The sequence below is a fragment of the Accipiter gentilis genome, chromosome 32 (genome assembly GCF_929443795.1).
Source record: "Accipiter gentilis chromosome 32, bAccGen1.1, whole genome shotgun sequence".
Classification (NCBI taxonomy): Eukaryota; Metazoa; Chordata; class Aves; order Accipitriformes; family Accipitridae; genus Astur; species Astur gentilis.
The window spans coordinates 20,719,950-20,734,708 of NC_064911.1; the positions used below are offsets into that span (position 1 = coordinate 20,719,950).

The following is a 14,759-nucleotide window of genomic DNA, read 5'->3' on the forward strand; positions in this document are numbered from 1 at the left end:
CTCACAGCCGGCGGCGCGCGCTCGCTCGCCCGCCCGCCGCCGCTCTCCTCACAGCCGGCGGCGCGCGCTCGCTCGCCCGCCCGCCGCCGCTCTCCTCACAGCCGGCGGCGCGCGCGCGCGCGCTCGCTCGCTCGCTCGCTCGTCCGCCCCCCGCCGCCGCCGCGTCCGCCCCCTCGCTCCGCTCCGCTCCCCCGCCCGCCGCGGTCCCTCCCCAGCGCCGCGCTCAACCGACGCCGCTAGCCGCCCGGCCCCGCCCTCAAGCCCGCTCTGATACCTCAACCCACCAGTAGCAGAGGAGCCAGCGGGCCTCCGGCCTCGCCCACGCCCTCCTCGGCCAATAGGAGCTAGCCGTGATCCTTCCCCCCACCCTCGTCCGTCCGCCGTTGACACCGCCCGCCCCGGCGGCAGGTTCGGTTGACTCGCAGCTGCCGGGCAACGGGCGCGGGGCTGCGGGCGGCGGGGCCGGGGCCCTGGGGGTCGCGGTGGCGGGCGGTCGCCGGGCGAGGGGAGCCGCGGCCGCGGGAGAGGCGGCAGCAGTCACGGGTGACGCCGCCGCTGCTGGCAGCGCGGGCAGGTGGAGGTGCGGGGGTCGGCCTCCGGCGGCGGGGTAGGGCCGCCGGGGCCGCGGCCCCCTCTCCCCTGCACAGGGAGAGGGGCCCGCGGCTTCTCCTCCGGGGGGATGTCCCGTCGCGGGTGGGCTTCTCGGCCTCCATTGTTTTGGTGAGGGGAGGCGTTGCGCGCCCGCGGCAGGCCGAGCCTTTAGTCACCCGTGCGCCGGGCGGGGAGGGCCCTGGGGGCCGGGGCGAGGGGCGGTGGCCGTGTTAAACCCGGGATCTCCCTTTTTTTGTGTTTTTTTTTTCTCTCAGATCCGCTCCTGAAACGGTGAAAATGTCTTCAGCACGCAAGCGTCTCTCCAGCCTTCGCAAAAACGACGTCGTCTCGGCTTGCAGGTTCCGTGAGCCTCACGCTTTACGGCTTTGCTTACCCAAATAAAAAAAGGTGGTTAAAACCTAAAGCCACTTTGAGCAGCCACCTTCAGGGAAACGTCAAGTGTCAGCTGCATCGTGGCAAAGTGCAGTTCTGCAAGTTACGGGTGCTTGAACTTGGCTCCCATTTTCTCGGTATGCTTCAACGGTTATTTAAATTAGAAACATGTTATGAAGCCCACTGGATGTAACGTGCCGTGGGACTCAGCGATGGTTGAGCATTGCTAATCTAACGCAACCAAAAGTACGTTTCTTTTGTAAGGATATGAACCTTAAAAAAATCTGCACAGAGAAGTAACAGAACTTAAGGCGTTGCAGTGCATAAAAATCAGGCTCCTCGTTTTCGTTTGTCGTTCCACACAGACAGCTTCGTGAGCCCTGGGGCACTTATGTTTTATTTGGGATCAGGGATGCGCTTTTGAAGTAAATGCTGTCATCATCTCTGCTTACAGTGCTTTGATTCACTGTGTGTGGAGTGGTGTTGGAGGGCATGACGTAGATCCCTTTTGGATCAAGCTAAATGCATTCCAGCCACAAATGCGCACTCCGTGGGACTCAAACCGAACTAGTCAAAGAGCGGGAATCCCTAAAATGTGTGTAGCTTGGAGATCAGGCCCTCAGCACCAACTGTTGCACTCTGCAGGTCTTCTTTCAGGCCGTGGTGCTTGCCTGTGGAGTCAAAGAGTTGGAGCTTTGTTGTTCAGAAGGAAGGTCCCAGAGAATTTCTAAGCTAACACCTGAAAGACCTGATTCGTGGTTCACAGCAGGCAGTCAAACTGATCTGCTGAAACTTGGGTGCTTAAAAGTCTGTCACAACTCCCAGTTTGTATATGGATCTTCCCATATTGTTGTGTCAGGAGTACATCACATCATGCATAGCTATAAGGATAAGTTGAACTGAAGTTCAAGATGTGATGCTGTTGTCTAAATGGTAGAAAATGTGCTACTAGTGTTCCTCCTCCAGATATTATCAGTGGCTTTTGTGGTCCTTAATTATCCCCCTATGCCTGTAGCTGATTCCGGGATAGAAGGCATTGGTGGTACGAGTTAAAAATGAATATGAATGACTGGGTGATGGTTAAAAATAACAAAATTAATTTCAGGTGTATCTTGTCATTTTAATATGAGGCCAGATTGTAAGCGATGTAGTACATGTTGAATTTTTGTGAGAAGGCATAGACGGAACCACTGCTGTGGCGAAATCCGAGCAGAGAACTGGGGTTTTTTTATTACAACCTCCACAAAATCAATTTCCTTCTCCTACAGTGCTTCTCACAAGTAAGCAGTTTCACGCACTAACATGATGTAGTTACTCTTTTTACTGAGATCTGCCTTCTTTTTTGATGTTTTGCATAATACGGTACATGATAGAGAAGATAGAACACTTTATAATAAACTTTAATCTTGAGCTTTAGTTCAAAAAGGACAGCAGACCATGATTTTTAGATGCCTGAAATCAAAACATCAGAGCTTGCTCCTCTTCTGTATTCATCATAATATTTTTCCTCTCTCATCTTGTGGTTGGAGTATAACTGATTTTTGTTTACTGTGTCCAAAAGTTTAATGCTAATTTCACTCAACTAAAAAGATGGCCTTTTCTAATGCGAACCCTTGCAAATCAGGCATGGATGTGGAGGCCAAGCCCTTTTTTCTGACACGCACATAATGGTCTCTAATAGGGATTTTGTTTTGAGAAGCTAGACTAGGCTCCTCCAAATCACTAAAATAAAATACAGAAAAAATACGACTTATGAGTTAAAACAAGCATATATGACTTTGAACACAGATGAGCAGCAGGTCTCATTCACAAGAAGATAGCATTTTTAGACATTTTTTCCCATAAAAAGGAGGGGAAACACCCAAGTTTGGGCCACCTAAGTGTTTTTTCCAGGAACTCCTAAGGGGGTTGTGGGGTGATTGAGGCTGGAGACAAACCCTTGAAGGCAGCGGCCAGATTGTCTTGACTTTCTTTTTTGGTCCCACAAACTAGCTGGCACAGTGTCAGGCTGGCCCTCTAGTGCAGATCAGAGCAGTCTGATCTGTTCTGCTGGAAACGGCGTGAAGTGCCAAGTCCTACACATGTCATCTCTAGAAGCGCCTGTGAGTCACTGCATCAGCTGGGCGTAGAGGCAGCTACGGGTTTGATGGCTAACCAATGTAATAGAGTCTCGGTAGGAAAGAGCTGCTTACCCACTTCATTCCTATCAAGCCACTGACACTAACGAGCCAAGCAGGAATAAATTTGATGTAAGCATCAGTGGAAATGGAAGTGGATGGCAAGAGGATACTGAGTAAGCAGCATTATCCATGCGGTGTAGACAGGTATAAATGTAAACACATGAGGCAAGATACTATCACAGCATTTTAGAAGAGCCGTTAAAACAAGCAAAAATCAATGGGAGTTTCGCCTAGCTGAAAAGTGCAGAAATTGGCACATGCTTAGGAGCAGATTATTCATTTGTTCTTTCTTGCAGTGACATTTCATTACATACAGAAGAAACAAAAACCATGAAGAAGTGAATAGATATTGTTTCTTTCCTAGGGTCTTGAGAGAAAACAATGCAACAAAAGGGAGTGATGCCGGTTTTATTATTACTCTCTACAAGCCGGCTGTTGCTTTCCCAGGAACCAAGCTCTCAGCTGAGCAAGCAGTAATTTAAAAAGAATTTTATCATTAATTTCCTATACAGCATTGCATATTTAATACGTGCAATAAAAGGCCGACAGTCACAATTCTCAGGTGGTAGAATTTGCTATAACTGCACTGACATCCTTTTACAAAGCTTTTCTTAAAATGTATATTTTAAAATGTGTAATTTGCAAGTATTGCCCTTGAATGGGATCATTTCATTTTGAAGATTGGGCTCATGATCAAAGAGTTACGGCTTTATTCCTCCTTGTGCAGTCATTTCAATGTGAGGGCTACAAACCAATTTTTTTCCTCCTCCATTTGGTGGGTCCTGCAACCATCCTTCACCGAAATGGTGAGTGGTTCACTCCACAAGATTTGCCTGGTATGGGAGTTTGTGGGAATTCAACAGGGATGAGCGTTTTCTGCGCATTCCCACCACAGAACTGCTAGCTGGTCTGCCCAGCACTTCGAAGCCCAACAGAGCGCTTCCAGGAGTGGGGAAGCAACACAAGAAACAGTGCTTGGTCTGTAAGAAACAGTTTTACTGTCCTGTCTTACTTAACAAGCCTTGTTTAGGCTATGAAAAGTACCAGTGATCTAGAGCTTACCTACTCTGCCTCTTTTAGTTCAAAAATAGGTTTTCTGTGCTGCTTGGCCACCTGCTGTATTCTCCTCTTATGCATTACCACTGCCCTTTCTTCTGGCTGCCTAAACGTATGTGGGTAGATTGCAAGATACACATTCTGCTTTTACAGAGCCAGGACTCAGCCTAATTATAACCTGCAAGATCAGGATATGACTGTTTTGACTTGCAGAAGCTGAGATGAATAATTGAGTTGTTGACATTTAATTTGTTTAGATATTCAGAACTCGGTCTGCTTTTCACTGTAATTTATTGTGTTTATGACAGTGCTGATACCTGATGAAAACGACCACCATTTGCATTGTATTTTCCAAGAAAGTAAATTAACCTTTAGCAAAGTAAAAACACTTTTGTTGTTCTGTTATGATTCTGAAGTCCGTGTGTTTTCCGTGATAAGAAAATAGTACACAGAATGAGGTTAAATAATATTTCTTTCCAGACTACAGTAATTTAGACAATCTGACATTTCAAAGAAGTATACATCTTTATTTCAACAGTAATGACCAGTTGTGGTTAATGGATTTCATTCATCCTAATCTCTCTTACTGTGTGTAATGGGCACCTTCAGTGTGCACGTAGGTAGCTTTGCCCATGCGGTATTTCATCCTTGAGCATAATTCATAGTTTTATGTCAGCATTTGGTTGGAACAAGACAGGGGGTAAGATGACATGATTGCAGGGTGGCTTTCTGTTGCAGCAGTCTGTGTCTCAGGCTCTGAGGGCAATTCCTGTATGTCTAGACCCATCAATGCTGCAGCCCTCAGCTCATCTCAGAATAATGGTACTGACATCCATCATTACAGTCTCACAGATCACATCATCTTCCACCCCTTTTCCCCCCCGTGGAGCTCTGGTGTCCCTAGCAATGATGTCAGAATGAAAACAGATTAGATAGGATAGCTCACATATTTTTCCAGTGATTATTTTCTTAAAATCAGTTTTGTTTTCAGAGCATTTGTAACTTTCCATAAACAGTTTCCCAAAGCATGCCCCTCGTTACATTTAAATGCTCTATTTTCCTTCTCTGACTTCTCCCTCATACTACTTTCTCTCTTGGTTGCATTTATACTTTATGTAATTACTACTGTTTTCACCTATACCAGCAGTATCCCCCACCTGGGGGTCTTTTGACCTATTTTCTGAGAGAATAGGTTTCCATAGGAAAGGAGAACCACCCTTCCTCTGTAGAAGAATTAGAATTTATTAACTGCCTTACTAAGCCGAGCCTAATGGAGAGCCCATGACAGTACATTTAGCATCTGTATACAGAATCCTGAACCTTTACGCCTGAAACATTAATATATGAAATACTGCATGTAGGCTGACATTGTCCCACTAAATGTAATCTTCAATTAAATCAAAGATATAACTTGGTTGTAACATCTTTTTAACAAGGAGAAAGTTGTTTGGTTTTCTTTTCTTTTTTTTTTTGGTAGCCTGACACACGGAAGATTATGTTCTAAAATATGAATTTAAATACAGCAGAGGGGGGTTGCACAACAGTATCCACACAGTTGACATGTTACAATTTCTACCTGTTGTAACATGTACTATCATCACTATTGTACTTAAAAGTGTCCTACTCTTGGACAAAATTCTTATTTAAGTGGAGCAGGTGTTGTACAAACACAAATAAGAAGATGATCCCTGCCCCAAAAACTTTACAATTCAAGAGGTAACGGGTGAGAGAGAGTATTGGGAAAGGATGAAGTAGGTCACACAGCATGGTAGTTGGCTAGGCTTATCCAAATCTGTAGCATCGTGGCAGAGGTGAATTTCAAATAGAGGTTTTTTTTGAGGAAAATACTGAAATGGCTTTGCTGATGTTTATGAGAAACTCAGCCAGAGCATGTGGGAGCAGTATGGGAGATAGCGTGGATGCGTGTACCTGGAATTTTAACAAGCAGATGATAACTATCATCCTGGGTAGGCAGGATGTAAGGGCTCCAGAGGTGATGTGGTGGGGATAGATTGCAAATGGACTTGAAAATGAAGACAGCGTACGCTGATGCTGTAAAGATGGGAAGAACAAAGAGAGGATTGTAAGAGAGGAAGATTTAGAACTTACCATCTCCCTGAGTGATGAATTATTAAGGTAGTGCATGACAAGGGTAAGGAAACAGATGTTGCAGCGATCAGTGTGTGGCATAACGAAAATTCGGATGAGTTTTTACTATGCAGATGAATGCAAAAAGCCTTCTACTAGAAATGTTAGGAGAAAGTCTTGTTAGGATTATGGCATAATTTGGCTATGAGAGAAAAGATGGAGGTGGAGAGTGCAGATAAGTGGCAGGCTGGATATGACTTGTCACGGTGACTGCAAAGGCGATGCAACTGAAAGTGTTGTTTTAAACATACTGTTCTTGGGGTCACGTCCCTGAAGAACAAATCTCAGCCAGATTTTTTGAGACTCCTTTGAATATAAATGGGCAAATCTGGAGCAAAGAGATGGATATTCAAGATAATAACTAAATCATCATAGGGTTAGATCATCGTAAATGCTGGAGGTGGGTCTTGAAAAAACTCCAAATGGCATGAAGTGGTAATGGACAGGCGCACAGAGGGAAAACAAAAAAAAGTGGCAGTCACAGAAACTTAAGGAGGACAAGGTTTCAATGATGGATTATTATTTTTCAACTTTGGTTCTGTTCAAAACCAATGAGAGACACGGGTAAGAGCAGATTATGTTGTGTCCAAGGGGAGAAGGCCAGCTTACAGAGGTTCTGGGATGAAATGTATGTTTAATGAGCTTGGAGGTGGGAAAGAAGAGCAAAGCAGTCTGTAGCTGGTGAGAAAAGGGGATCAGAAAAAGAATGTTTTTGGTGGGAGCGTGAGAACTGAAGGAGGAGTGAACCACAGTTTGCTCAGGATGGAAGAATTGAGGCAAACGGAGGAGTTGGAAAAGAGAAATTCTTAATATGTGACATGGAAGAAGGAAAGAAGTTACAGAAAGGGAAGTGATGGAAAGCAGATGTCTTCATGTGGAAGACATTGGTGAGATCCCAATGTGGAGAGTGAAGGAGATGCAGGGGAGCAGGGTAAGAAGGAGGATGATTCACGGTAGCAAAAAACCTACTTGAGATGACAGATGTTCTCCAACTGGGGCATGGAGAATTACTTAACTAGGAAACTGGAAGAACTGAAGATGGATAAAACAAACTTGTGGTGGGGGAAGACAGCTCTTGGGTGATAAGGGTGAAGAGTGAAGCAGGTAGAAAATGAACAATGATCTTTGAGATAGAAGGAGAAAGGAAAGAAGAAATGTGGGAAAAGAGAGGGGAGACAAATACTGATAAATACTGATGACCTGGAAATTGTGGGAAGACTGAGTGACAAAGCAAAAGGGAGAAGACGACCTTAAGTATGAAGCTGAAAGATACATGGTCGCTGTTTAAAAGGGAGGAACACAGCATCAGAGATCTGAGAATATGGCTGATGAAAATCTATGCAAGACAGTAAGCTTTGGTGTAGGGTGAGCTGGAGGAGGAATGCCGACTGAACACAGAAGGGAGACATGGGACTCTTTAGCAAGGGGATTGGATGGATCAGCAAAGACTTACATGGGATACAGTGAAAATAAAAGAATGCCTTGAGTTGAAATCAAAGAACAAGGCTGAAGAGAACTGCTGCATGGAGTGTAGACAGCAAGAAAATGATAGGGGGAAGTGAAGGGTCATATTTGACGCTGCTAAAAATGGAGAAAGAGTATAAGGGATGTAGCCAGGGAGGAGCATAGGCAGGGAGATAGCAGAAGCCCAGTGTGACTGCCATGAAATAAAGCTGAGGGGAGAAATGCGTGGAAGAGAGAAACCTCTGAAAGAGAGGGAAGAGAAACAAAAGGATCCAGGACTTGGTGAGGCTGAAGGGAATGACATATGAAGAATTCATGGGTGACATGGGGGTTTAACAGAGACAAAGAGAGTGGGAGGAAAGAAAGGTGTGGGTGTGAAATTTGAAGCTGTGGAACGAGACAGGTAGAAGCAGCAAGAAAGGAAGATGTTGCTTAAGGCAAGACAAAATTTTCAAACTTGGGTGGTAAGAATAACGGTCCTTAATTCTGTTTAGCCATCTCAGTAGAAACCAGCTTTAAAACACAGTCCCTCAAAACATTTTTCTCTTTTCTTTCCAGAGATCATCTGCAAATAGATGCTGAGATGTGTGGGCTTTCCCCCACGGAGGGCAGAGGGAAATGAACTACAGATTCCTACTCTCTGCTCTTCAATGTGTTCATCAGGCTGGTGGAAAGGCTGATAGAAACCATATTTAATAAAGTAGTAGGTGATTAACTTAGCTGAGAGAAGGCATAGATGTTAACAGTGTCGTTCCTAAACAAATTTAGATCTTTCTGTTTCATCACATTTGGCAGGTCTGGTTGGATGGTGTCCGTACCAATGCTTAATATGAACTTGAGCCTGAATGCAACCTTAATAGCTGAGGCTAGGTTTTTTTCAGCAGTCTGGAGGGGTCTGCTGCTTGATAACGGTGTTGGTTTCCATCTTAGGGACTTTCCTGTCTCTCCAGCTGCTTCTGTGAATTGCATCTTTCTGTGTGAGCTTAGCTTGGAAGTGGATACCTTTTTCTCCTGGACGTGGGCCTTGCCGCTTCTCTGTGCTTCTGTCACCTGGAGTTTGGGTTTCTGCAGATAGCGCTCCGTAAAACCATGCCCAGAGATCAAAATGGAGCTTCCCGAGGTGAGCGCAGAACGGCCACTGGCTGAGCAAGTTCCTCCTGACGTTCCCAGCGGGCAGCCTTGTCTCCCCATGAATTCAAAGCGTGTGTTTTCACACGCACTGCAAAGCTTTGGGACGGGGTCTCGCTGGAGCACACCGCTCACTCCCTGTAAATAACTCGGCACCAGGGTTCTTCAGGCACAGGGGTTCTGCTCTTCCCTACCCCGGGGAAAGGTCTGTGGATCTCGTACCTCGCACGCTCCCCAAGGCACTCTCCGCCAGCACGAGTACGTCAGTCATCGTGTCTACAAAAGAGCCTGAAGCTACACAGCCTGTTTCCAAGATAAGCTTTCTCCTTCCTGTTTTTGAAAAGGGATTTGGTTGTTGGGCGCAGGGAGCCGCAGCAGGCTGTGGTTCTGGTGTGTTTTCTAGGAATGACTAAGAGGGGAGGAGTTTGTACGGTCTGACTAAATTCTGATGACTTTGTTAGCAACCGCGTTTCTTTAACTGTATGTGAGCTTGCTGAAAGTATGTTTTTAATCTTGTAAAACCCTCCTCAGTTTCTGATGTTGCTTCTCACACACATCCTGTTATTTTCCCTTTTTAGCTTCAGTCCTTCCGTGTTTGACGTACAGGCATTTCCAGGAATATTTCAAGGTGGATTTTTTCAACTTAGTAAACATACCACTTTCAAATATTTTCATTGTTGGCCAACGTCTGAAGATTTCTTGTTTTAAGCAAACCCCTCGACTCTGGTTAAAAACAACATTTTGGCTTACTATATGAGCAGCCAAGCCATCTTAAAAGTGAAACACATTAAATCAGAAAAATGAAAATCTGATCTGGTAGACGTTTTGCTTTCAAGTTATAGCAAGATATGCAGAGAGAAGAGTTCAAATATTGATCAGAATAATGGATATGTGGGATTAAGGACTTGATTGGAGGCTGCGTCAGAAAGAAGGTTGTGATTTGAGTCCTCAGAAGCAAAATGAATGAAGTGCACGAAAGCTGGTTTGGGTTCAGAATGATGGTTGTCCCAGGTTAGCTTCCCTGCTGTGATTTCAGCTGCATCCAACCATGACAGTGAATAGTTTCTTGTGTTTGGTCCCAGACAAGAAACAAAAGCATAAGAAAAAAAAATATAAATCAGGACTGATACTCAGTGCTGCTGAAAATCCAAAAGCATAAGGCTTCAGTTCTCCATTGTGGACCACTCCCTGGTGAAACTAATATTAGCCTTTTCCCCAAAGCTGTGTTGGAACTAGTTATCCTGTAGTGCAGTGACATCTACTGAAGGAAAGCAAAAAAAGCCTTAGCAAAGCAGCATTGGTCTCTCAAACATAATGCAGTCATCAAAGCCTGAATGTATTTTTAAATATCGAGGGGTTTCATATTGTTCCCTTTGAATATTTCAGAGCTATTTTTATCTGATTGTTACTCAGCACCCATCATCACAACGTTTCCAGACTTCAAACAAACATGTACCTAACTAATGCGTTCTGCGGCTTGCTTTGTAGGGAAATATTTAACTCCTGAAGGACTGTGTTTTAGTTTTAGTTTTCGTTCTCCATTTGAAAATGGAAGTGAAGGGATTTTTTTTCTCACTGAAGGAGGGGAGAGATTAGAATTTAGGGGTCTGGCAAGCATACAAGGCGTTCAGACAGAGCTGGCTGCCATCTGCATGCCTCAGTGGGTGGGAAGAGGTGGCAAGGACAAGGAGTATTGTCACTTCTGCTATTAAGGTGAACTGCTTGTATTTGTATTACACTTCAGTAGAGCATATTTGATGGTGTGTTTTCTTTACACTCTTCTCTTGCCAGCATGCACTTTTTTATACTGGAAATGAAACTGAACTCGTTTTCATTGATTAATGACTCGTGTTACACACAGGCGCTTGTAGGGAAGACCTGCTGTGTTTGCTGGTGAAGGGTCGTAGTCCGTAGCTGCCCCACCTGGATATGTCTGTCTCTGCTTTTCCGGGGACTGGAATTGGGCATCTAATCTCCCTGCTGCTGGCAGCAGTGGTTGCAGGTCTCTGGTTCGGGAGGAAAGTGGGATTCATGCCTGCACCTCCACCCTTCTGAAGCAGATACTATCTTGTCCTTTTGGTTGCAAGACACTCCTTGAAGGGATACCTCCAAGCAGAAGAAATCCCATCAGTGTATGCAAGTGCCAAACTATCACTGAGCTAGGAAAAAAGCATAATGGCGCTGCAAAATGTTGCTCAATTGAGATTACTGGTGTTTGAAAAAGACCTGAGAATACTGATGGGAAGGTTTTATGGTTCTACTCTCTTCTGCATTTTTTTTCTAGTCTCCCAGCATGCGACATTTACAGCCTATAATTAAAACAGCTTGCTGCTATTTGCATTTTCATGAAAGGAACCTCTTTTAACATACCACTCTTAAATCTGCTATTTGATATCGAGTGAAATTTAATTTCAAGGCTTTCCTCTTTGCAGATCGTTTAACTCTTAATGGCTTTTTAGCCTAAATCTATCTCTGCTTCTGTCTGAGCCTGTGTGTCTCCCGCCCCCTCTCTCTGTCTCTCTTCCTCATTATTCGTTCACCTTTAAGCCATTCCAAAGCTATTGCAAAGACAGATTGCAAAGACAGAAGCCTGATTTTTGCTATTATGCTCAACAACTCTGGCATGAGTTCCTACACATTCCTATTAAATATATGTCTGGAACCAAAAACCCAGTGAGGGAAAAACGGGCTTCGGGCTGCTTGTTAGTTAAATAGTTCTGTATGGCACAATCTGCACATGGGAGTCATATTTATGGATTTAGATGAACAGCGGAAGAATAGTGCTTGGCACAATATTCTTGGAAGTGCTGAATTTGAGGACATATATAAAGTTAAAATACTGTGCATATGCTAAGTGCTAGGTACTTTCTGCAATACAACAGAGAAAGGCATCCCGCAGGAAAGCAATAGCTAGCAGCAAAGGATGTCTAGCAAGTGGAATTTTCTGTTGATTCTCTCATTCCCTTCCCTATCTTTCCTTTTCCTGACAGAAACAGATGGAATTTTATTTTCTCACAATTACTATGAACTGAGACTAACAGCTCCTAAATTGGCAGTGAGGAGGTGGAAAGGTGTGGAAAGAAATAAAAATGTGCAAACTCTCTGTAACAGTCTGAACAGTGAAATGTGGAAATAAACCTTGTCACATGAACTAACCAGGACTGGCCTGTGACTTGTGGATTACACCCAATATGTAACAATCCACCAGCTCTTCAAATAATGTGTGTATGTTAAACAATAACACAATTCTGTTGTCCTTCTACTGTTGATTAGACCTTCCAAACTATTATGAAAAAGAGGAGCACCACCATGTTATTTACCTAGTGTTGAGGCCTGCAGAGGTTTTTTTCAGCTTTGAAATTGTTGTTTAAGCATGGCCTATATGGAAGCCATTGACTTTCTTGGAACATTTCCTTTAGGTTCCTCTTTGCCCCATTTCCTCTTTTCCCAGACTCTGTTATTTTCTTTTTGTGACCATTACCTTATTTTTTAAATTGTGTTATTTAATCATGGGAGAGGACACAATGGTAGTACACTCGAGTTTAAAATCTACTCCAGGTAGCATATGGACATCTCTTAAGGCGGCACCCACTTGACCTTCTTGTAGGCTAGTTCTGGAGATAGTCAGGATGTGCCCCAGGTACTGGCTCTGATATGATTATCTGACACGTGCCCCGGGAGTCATACAAGGACTTTCTGTGCTACAGCTATCCTTAATTTTGAGAAAGAAAACTTTCTATATTGAACAGGTTAAATAACTTATCCCCTAAGCAGGCTATATGGAAATATGAGGAAATTAGTATTCAGAGAAGTAGAAGCCACTGAAATGCCATTTTATAAACCTTGGCTGAGGTGCACAGTGGGGGAGGCCTGATCCAACACTCAGTTTTGTTCCTGGAGAGGATCCCAGTGCGGATTTCCATGGGTGCGGGACCTGGGCCCATGGTGGGGAATGCACACCACCTGGGCCGGGGTGAGGATTCCCCATCAGCCTGAATAGGGTGAGGATATCCCCACCGGCAAAGAGCAGTAAAGGAAGAGACTTTGTGCGAGGGAGAGAAAACAGAAAGTTACACAAAACAAGCATCATGAAAAGGGTCTAAACCTCAATGAATGGCACAGAGAGATCAAAAGCAGAGAGGACCGATGGAGGAAATACAAAGCATGGACTAATTTACCTGGTTATTGTGAGCAGCCAAAAGTAACAGCAGACCTCTTCCTTTTCCTGGGCTTAATTTGGTCTCTGATGAAGATGTTTTGGATCTTCTGCATTTCTTAATTCCCACCCTGGCCTGTTAGCACTGTGCCAGTAAGACAAGGCAGCATCGCTGAAGCAGGCACCCACTCTCATGCCTTGAGCAAGGAAGGAAGAATGCCATCTTTTCTGAAAAAATGTGATGACCTTGAGTGCATGGTGCTCACTAGCTATCTTTCCCTCTCCGCACACTCATTTTCAGAAGGATTGGGGAGGGAAGGGCTCCTTTGCTCCTGAGGCACTTGACCTCAGCTACAGTTGGGGTATATTTCAAGCTCAGTTTTGGCTTTGCTACAGAACCAAGATCATGTTGGTCCTGAGTACCATCTGCGTGTTGCTCTACGATCAGTAAATTCATTTGGGCATGATGGACTTTGCAATTGATACTGATATTGCTTATCACAACCTGTTATTTCAAGAGCTGGAGGTCTCTGCCTTCTTGGTAGTGTTTGTATTGATCATAACCCTCTCTAGAACTGATTATCAATGCCAAGTGATCAAGGTTGCTGCCTCTGCTCTGACACGTGTATTCCTTCCTCTTTGCACCCACACATGCACGATTCAGGCTATCTAACACTTTGCTTAGCCTGCCGTGTAAAGCAATGGCCCCGGAGGCTGTCAGTGATTCCTTCTCATCACTGAGGAAGCTGAAATATGGAGGTTGCTGATGGTTACACACCTCCAGCTTAAGCAGAGCTTTCCGGGAAGATGACTGTGAAGCACGGGATAAGAGATGTTGAGTACACTAAAATTATTCAGCTACATATTTTCTGCCAAGCGGACCCTGAAGGTTCTGGGAGGAATGCCAAAGTGATGCTGGTAGATGAATGTTTCTGAGCCATCTTGTCCTTGACTGCAGGAAAACAGAAGTGTTGTTGGATCAGGATATTTTTTATAAGGCCACCCTCTCTTTGTTTTGCTTTTCTTCATATGGAGTCATGTTAAATACCGGGTCAAAAGTCCTGAGTCACTTTTGATGGTGCCCTTCTCATGGAAAACCATGTGTCGGCTGAAGCTTTTAGCTATGTAGTTTGCATAGACTGCACCTTATTTATTTCATGGTTACCTCATACCAGTATCCTATGCATCTTCCTGGATTTTCTGGGTTTCCAATGTTTTGCTGATTCACTGCATAGAGCACACTGGAAATGCTCAGAACCTTGTGAACATAACCAGCCTGATTCACATTCCCTATACTGCATGCTCATTTCATGGAAGATCCAGCCTCAGTGTACACAGCTGTGAAAGGTTTGGCCCAAGTCGTATCTGAAACCTCCTTCTTGAGCATTTGCTCAACAGGATTCTGCACTATATGTTGTCTTGTATTTTGGACTTTCACACCTGTGCCTAAAGGTAGTAGCTATTGAAATTTCTACCATGCCGACGCCTTTATGCAGAACTGGACTCTGAAAGACGGCTTGTTTGATTCTCCCAACTGTTTTTCTTTACCTAAAAGATTAAAAATTACTGCCACAGTTGCATTATGATTGTTTGAACTAAAATCTTTGCTCCTGGTAATTTTGATGAGGTTGGAATGTATCTAG

At 44.4% G+C, this 14,759-nt stretch overlaps 1 long non-coding RNA gene across 6 annotated transcripts; it reads left to right on the top strand.

The window, feature by feature from the left end:
* Positions 1-434: 434 nt before the first annotated feature.
* Positions 435-12,234, top strand: LOC126053134 (uncharacterized). Of its 6 annotated transcripts, none has more exons than XR_007510277.1 (4): positions 435-720; positions 867-1,121; positions 8,391-8,952; positions 9,130-12,234. It is a non-coding gene; the product is annotated as an uncharacterized LOC126053134 (long non-coding RNA). The 6 variants fall into 6 exon arrangements; XR_007510276.1 differs by having other exon boundaries at positions 9,539-12,234; XR_007510275.1 differs by having other exon boundaries at positions 8,391-8,535; positions 8,628-12,234.
* Positions 12,235-14,759: the final 2,525 nt, after the last annotated feature.